General features: G+C 26.4%; 1 non-coding gene across 1 annotated transcript; it reads left to right on the top strand.

Moving 5' to 3' along the window:
- Positions 1-85, top strand: LOC114077743. Its single transcript, XR_003579111.1, has one exon. It is a non-coding gene; the product is annotated as a small nucleolar RNA Z159/U59 (small nucleolar RNA).
- The last annotated feature ends 8,513 nt before the right edge of the window (positions 86-8,598 follow it).

Genomic DNA, 8,598 nt, shown 5'->3' with positions numbered 1-8,598 from the left:
GTCTCTAATGATGATCAAAAATATAACTTTCGTTCTTCCGAGATTTTCCATGCGGAAAAGTTATGGAGACCTGAACTGAAGAGACAAACTCACAGTCATATATACATCTTTCTTCTTTTTTCTGAGTATCTATTATTTGAATCGATTTATTTAAAAAAAATTAATGTAGTGTTTGATTGTATATCGAAATAGAATTTTTTTTAAATTGTTTTTTTCACACGTTTGTTAGGATTGAATTCACTTACACACACTTGATGAATGAAGAACACAATTCACACACACTTGATGAATGAAGAACACAAATGAATAACACAAGAACTTTATAGAGAAAAAGATGAGAGAACTAGAGCGAGAAAGAGAGAAATTAATATTTCGTGATAATACCGTGAGTAAATTTCCACAATAATGGTATAAATATATTAATAATTCAAAATATTTTAAATTATAGCAAATAAATAGAGAATAAATAGTACGGCCTAAAATTTAGTTCCACAACCTAACAACATTTTGTGCTCAAATTATTGTTTGGAGACATGTTGAAGTAATTGTTTTTGGGAGCCCTTTTTCAGAGATGGTGTATGAACAATTTTATTTTGCTGGATAAATATCATTTTTTAGTGATTAGAAAGAGTGATTCAAATTTTCAGTTTTTTTTCAATATTTAAAATAAATTTATTTTTTAATTATTAAAATATTCTTTTAGTTGTTTATTTATATTTTTAAAAGGGTTAATAGCCCATGTATGTTCTTTAAACTCGGTTCGGTTGGAATTATTAATACTCCTTTGTTTTATAAAACGGAGAAGGGTCTAAAATATCCTTATACTATTAGAATTGGTACAAAAATATCCCTCGTTTATCTTTTAGCTTTAAAATACCCTTGGACCCTTGGGGTTAACCTTTAGGGACCTATTTTGCCCTTTTGGCTAACAGACTACTAAGTCAATATATTTAATCATTTCATTTATTACGTGGCATGTTGTAATTGGTTAAAAATTTAATTAATTAAAATCTAATTAGTTTGACCCAAACCACCCTATCCATCCGAATCGACCCGACCCATCTTTCAAAATACCCAACCCATCCAAATAAAATATCCATTACCCATTTCTTTTTTTTTTAAAAAAAATAAACATTTCCCCAACATCATCAGTTCTTGGAGCTCTCTTGGAGTTCATCTTCTTCATCAGATTTGTTAAGTTTTCTGGGAGGCTTTGCAGGATATCACTCTCATTATCCTCATGGTTTGTGTTGTTGTCTCCTTTCTTAAAAAAAGAAATGGGTAATGGATATTTTATTTGAATGGTTTTTTTTTAAATGAATAATACAAATGCTAATAATTATTGGTATGATAAGCGAAACAAGAAAATAAAAAAGAATAACAATTGTGCAGAAAGAAATGCATTAAAATTGAAATCCATAAACGAAAATGAGTACAAATAATAAATAATCTCCTAATTTAAACAAATTATTTAGCTGAACTCCTCTTCTGCCATTTCTCCTTAATCCACTTAAATCCAGTGGCGGTACCACTCTTCACCTTGCTAGCGCCGACCACAGCCGCCGCCGCCTTTGCCTTATCGTACCCCGCCGACGCTACCACCGTCACTTTCTCCATCTTTTTGTTACCATTCTTGTTGCCCCATTTATCTGTCCAACTAATTTGATTTTCGTTCTTCATCGTAGGAGGAGGAGATAAGAATTTGAATGGGTTGGGTTTTGAAAGATGGGTCGGGTCGATCTGGGTGGATAGGGTAGTTTGGGTCAAACTAATTAGATTTTAATTAATTAAATTTTTAACCAATTACAACATGCCACGTAATAAATGAAATAATTAAATATATTGATTTAGTAGTCTGTTAGCCAAAAGGGCAAAATATGTCCCTAAAGGTTAATCCCAAGGGTATTTTAAGGCTAAAAGATAAACGAGGGGTATTTTTGTACCAATTCTAATACTATAAGGGTATTTAAGACCCTTCTCCGTTTATAAAAAGTAGTCTAGTTTTATTTGACACTGAAGTAAAAATAAATAAATTTTTAAATTTAGTAATCTTAAATTAAAGTTCTAAATTAATAAAATTGTTAAAGTAAGGAGACTAAAAAGGTAAGAATGTTCTTTTTTTAAAAATGGAACGAGTATTTATGTTCTTTAAACTCGGTTGGAATTAATAATTTTATTTCTTGAACTATTAACTACTGAAAAAATCAATTTTGTTGGCTAATTGAATAATCAACTTATTTTTATTATATAAAAAGGCTAAAAGATTCAATCAAATACTATTATTAGGGAGTGCAATTCAATTTTTGAATCTTTTTTCAAACATTTAAAATAAATTAGTGAATTTGTTTACAATTGGGGTATGTATAAAGATGTTATTAAATTTAAGATTTAAATTCTGCTAAAACATTCAAGTGACAAGTCAATTAAATGATCAACATATTTTTACAAGGTATAATTATCACAAACCAAATGCTACGTATGTAATCTCAAGTTAAAACATGCAATTTAAAAGATGAATTGTTGTAGCTCATTATTCATAAACGTAAAAAAATTAAAAAATTTATGAACTCTAGAGAATATATTTGTTTTAATTGAGGTAATCGTGCGCTTTATCTACACTTGTACTTGTTGATGGTTCATACGTCGAAATTGTTTCAAGACTTCGACGGACAATATAAATAGTGAGAATTTATATAGATATACTCCTTTCATTTAAAAAAGAATGACCTAGTTTAATTAGGAACGAAATTTAAGAAAAAAAAGAAAATTTTTAATCTTATGGTTCTAAATTAAAATTATATCAAAATGCCCTTTTAACTTAAGAAAAAAAAGAATATTTTTTAATTTTGTGGTTCTAAATTAAACGTATGCTAAATGTATCAAAATATCCTTTAATCTTGTGGTCTTAAACAAGTCAGGTGGAAAGTTAAAGTTAAAATGTCGCCAAAAAAAAAATCATTGTTTAATTTAACCTAGTAATAATATGTTAATCATTAATTTATTTGGTCACAAATTAGTCTCCATTCTAATGCAATCAGTTTTATAATTGACTTGATCGTGTAAATATTTTAAAAAGTTTTTAAATATATAAAACTTAAAAAAACATCAATTCAATACATCGATTACTGAAGAGACTATATTATTTTTGTCTAACCCAAAAGCGTAACCCAAAAGCGAAAACAAAGTCACTGCTTCCTATCGAAGTAGGAGAAAGGTAATAGCATTAACTCCAATTGAAGAAGCTTAATATGTTTGAAACTAATATGGTAGGCCGAAAAATCATTGGAGGTTTCAATATGGCCACTCAATGTATGAATACTAGGGTTTGGTACCATTACAATAAAAATGATCTTTATAATAAATTAATTAACAACAATAGAATACTTATTGTTAAAAATATATATTCGATGGCATTTTAACATTTTTTATAAATATCTCTAAAGCCTATAGAGACATCGAATTCAATGACAATTAACTAATGCCAATAAAAATTATATCACTTTCTGTTAATGTATATATTTATTACCTCTAAAAATTGTTTCTCGTGTACCAATATTAATACACAAATAGGTTTGGACCCCACAACTTTTTAATAGAGAAAGCCAGCCTAGATGAGTAGTTATAGACATGTTTATTAGCCATGTTCTTGCCATAATGTCAATTAGGCTCCGTTTCTCACTAATCCAACATTGTATACTAAAGCAAAAAGAAGAAGAAATTTCCTTTGTCCTTTTCACTTCATCATTAAGCAAATTCCTTATTGTGCATGTCTTGAATGTTGATGCAACACTACATATGTTACTTGTTAATAATTGAGAGATTTCATTCTTTATAGAGAATAGAGGGAATTCAATTGGTATGGGGATAAAGAATTGTTGTTTTTGCATGATTAATTGGAAGAACAACAAAACTAAGAAAGAAAGGCACAAGTCAACACCAAAAGAAAGAGTTCCACAATATTCAAAACCAACTCAAAAAAGTAAAGGCTTTAACAACATGGTTGGTTATGGTCATACTGATCATGTAAACCATGAGGTAGCTAACAATCATGGGAGCAACGATATGGGAGCAGCCGGCGTTGCGATCATCGCCATTGCTCATATACATGATATGGATGGTGATGGAGGCGAATAGAGGAGACACGAGTTGTTTGCAGTGACGAATTCAGAATTTTAGATGATATGATTTTCGTAAGTTTCGAGGGGTGAGTTTCTAAAACATATACTTGACTCTATTTGCTCTTGTGTTTTTTTCATACATATATATATATATAATTTTGTCCAATTTGTTTCTTGCTTAGATGATTAGGTCGAGGGGGAGAGTTTAATAAGACTTTATTCAAGTTAATTTTGAGCCAAATTATTTGGAACACAATATATTGATATTGTTTTCTTACTTTCATTAAAAGTTACTACTATATCTGTTGATTTATGTTGTTGCCATTAGCTGCTCACTCATATCATTCTATAATCATTGAGCTATATATTATCGAACAACAAGGTAGAAGAAGGGAAGAAAATCCTTAATAAACTATCTCTTTTTTTAAAAAATAAATAAGAAGGTTTGACTGTAACGAGACGTGAAATCAGAATTTTAAATACTGATTAAAATAGGCATGTGGTATCAAATATATCTTCAATTATAACACATGGCAAGATCTAGTGTCAATTATTGAGTAGGGAAATCATTCAACAAATAGGAATATATTGGACCAAATAATTTTTTAGCCAAATAATCTTGTAGCATTAGGGTCATATTTATATAATGTAGAAGGTACCTATTTTATTTCAAGATTTTAAATCTAACATTCAAAGAAGTTTACCTATAGTATGAAAAAAAAATTATATGGACAAACGACTAAAATTTAAATACTCTATATATATCGAATTATATGTTATTTTTCACTTTTTGAGATAAGAACTTTTGAACTTTGATTGTATGCTTAAATATAAATTTTTAAAAATAAAATTTATATGTTTGAAACTAAGTAATAAGTATTGAAGTCACAATAGTTAATAATATAAAATATCATAGTAAAAGGTAGCTCATTTGACTCATAAAATTAAAACATCACTATATACATTAAAAACAAGAGTATAATGTGTACATATGTAAAAATAAAATAAAATTGGGGACCTGAAATTAAATGGGCCTCTATAACGATCCATTACCTTTTTTCTTAAATTTGATATAAGAACTGTTGAAAAGAACTAGTAATAATTTTTTTTTTTTTTTTATGAACAAATGTAAAAAAATAAACAATAAGGAGCAAGTAAAATAAAATACACTGCTATAACTTTAATGAATGTTATTTCATTCGCTCTTTTTTAATTGTTATATTATATTTTTCAAAAGTTAAATTTATTAATTTTTAAAATTAAACTAAATTATATTAATTTGATATTTTAAACTAAAAAATTAAATAGAAAAAATATTATAAATTATAATTTTTTTTACATATCAATATGAGTATATACCGTAAAATATTAATCAAAATTTTATTGTTTANTATAGAGAATGTAATCAAGCTTCATGCACTTCCCATCACATTTAAGTGATGCTAGCTATTTCTTAACATCAATTATCAACTATCTTTCAGATAACATAAAATATTCCCACATAAGTGTCGCATGATGACCATGCTAAATTTTTATTATCCTCTATAGCTGTAGAATGTCCAAGCATACAAAGTGTTGCATGACAACTATGCTAATTTTCTTCTCTTTAAGTCTCAATAGCCATTAAAAGATTGACATACACTGAATTGGACAGATATACTAGTTTTTCACATGCTTATGGCATTGAATGAAGTGATATAGAGAATGTAATCTGGCTTCAGGCCCTTCCCACAACATTTAAGCTATCATACTGTACATTCTCATATAAATGGTTATACACGCTTTGCAAGAAAACACACACACACATACATATATATATATATATATAATATATATATATAGAGAGAGAGAGAGAGATTTTATTCAAGTAGGAATGAAGTTATTTTGCGTAAAGAGTATTTAATTTTTCAGGTAGAATTATTTATCACAAATTTAATATTCGAACTCTAAATATAAGTATGAAATATTGAGTGGGAAAGAAAAGAATATGTGTGTATATACATAGACATTTCTGTCTCCTACACTAATTCATAATTTAAAACTCTCAAATTGAATATATAATAAAATATTTCGCATAAGATCTAATTTAAGGGATTCGATAAACACCTTATAATTTACATATAAAATTAAAAAAAAAAAACTAAGGGGATGCTTCAATAATTTTTCCACATGTACTAGATAATGAATTTCTGAAATAAATTAATTTGAACCATGATAATTACCTAATATGTCATTTTTTAAAAAAATAATAATAATTCTAATATGAATTGACGATAATTTCAGGGTATATAGAAAAAGGTTCAAAGGTCAATAAATCTGAGCCCATGCACATGGAAAGATCACCCAAATCAAATTACAACTCTAAAACAATCTAATACTATATAATATTTATCTAATGTACTAATTTATGTCATTTTCTTGAAATTATTTTAGCAGTTTCAATAACATTTTTTATTTTTATTATTATTAGGTTATCTGTTATTAATAGTTTGTGTCTATTATCGATTATTTGATAATAAATTAAATAATTATATTTATACCACTTGGTTCATCACCAATTGTTTATCACTGATTTTCAATGATATTGTTTTATATCAAATCTTAGCAATTAAATCGATAATGACTAGAAAATCTTATTAGCTCGGTTGGTTAGCTTCCAGAACTCTCACCTTATTGGCAAAGGTCTGATTCTCCACATTGTAATTTCATCCCTATTTTCCTTTTTCATACTCTTAATTTTTCTTTTAAAAAATTTAAAAATAATAAATAACCAATAAGTCAATATCTTAATGATTCTATAACAATTTAGTATGTTTATAAATCGATAATCAATAAATCAAATCAATAAACTTGAATATTAAATCGAGTCAACCGCTACACGAACCCATACACTAACATATTCACCATAGTATATGAGTAGGATTTTAGGAGCATGAAAAAGGAACCGTTATATATTTCTATATTTTTCTCTTTTGATTTTCCACCTAATGTCTATCGACTATAGTCCATACAAAAGTTCGAATGACTTAGCGCTTCTAATATAATTTTTTCCATATTTAAAATATAAATTTAAAATTTCTAATTATAAATAAACCATTTTATCACTACACCACACCGTTTATCGTGAAGTGAAGCACATGCATACTTCATTGAATTCCACCACAAAATATATTTGAGTTAGCAATCTTGAGTCCACAGTCCCCACTAAAGACACACTCAAAATATAACTGACTTATTTTTTCTATCCGATATTATCTGACTTCTATTTCTAAAGTTAAATTATAAAAATTTTAACTAACATTTTAAAATATATTTTTTTAGTTATATTAATATGAAAAAATATGTAAGTTATAGTACTTTTTATATAGTTTTAGAATATTTAATTTTTTGTTTAAAATATTAAATTAATGTGATCCAATTTAATTTTAAAAATTAATCAAATTAATTTTTGATAAACGCAACATGATAAACGCAACATGACAAACAATTTCGGACGGAGGGAGTACGTCTGTATGTGTACTCCTAAGTTATTTAGGGACCATACAAATTACTATTCCCTCCGTCCCAAATTTATATGATACCTTTTATATTTTAAGAGTCAAACAACTTAAGTTTAATTGAAATTTTACGTATAAAATCTTTAAATTTTTTAAATGAATTTATATATTTGTAAACTATGTAAAAATTACTATGAGTCACAATAATTGATAATTCAAAATGTTTAAAAGATCTATGAAAAATTTATGGTAAAAAATAGACTTGTTTGACTCTTGAAATTCGAAAGTTGACATATAAAATGGGATGGAGGGAGTATTATAGTAAAATCTCATTAAAAAATAATCGTTCTAGGATGATATTTTTTTTCGATTTTAACTTGGGCTAATGAAAAAAATTATTCATTTTTATAAGATAATATATTTTTAGAAGACTCCTATATAAATATATGATCCAAGTAAATAATAAATTAATATATTTTTAAAATTACAAATACATTCAAGGCAATTTATAAATCTATCGTGTTTTATTGTTTGTTATAATTTAAATCTAGTTAAAACTATCTCTATTTTTTCTTATTGTATCCAAACTTTTTGTATTGCCATGACTGCAGTTTTTTTTTGAATACGTGTGAAATAACCTTTTTTGTACTCACATAATATTTTATGTATTTGATCTGTTATTGTTAATTTTGTGACACTTTTTAAATAAAAAATTATTTTCAGTTGTGGTTTCGAGAAACTTTTTATGTTGCTTTTGTAGTTTAGTAAAAATATAGTGAATAATATGTAATTATTAAGAAATAATGAACATTGTGCATACTAAATTTATTTTTACAATTAATTATTGAATTCTTGAATTTATATAACAATAAATCATTACATCAAATATATTATAATGAATCATACACATATATATTATATTTTATGTATAATGAATTAATTTTTTTTATATGAATTCAACAAATATGATATATATATATATA

The sequence above is a fragment of the Solanum pennellii genome, chromosome 6, assembly GCF_001406875.1.
Source record: "Solanum pennellii chromosome 6, SPENNV200".
Taxonomy (NCBI): Eukaryota; Viridiplantae; Streptophyta; class Magnoliopsida; order Solanales; family Solanaceae; genus Solanum; species Solanum pennellii.
This window is presented reverse-complemented; position numbering and strand designations above follow the sequence as displayed.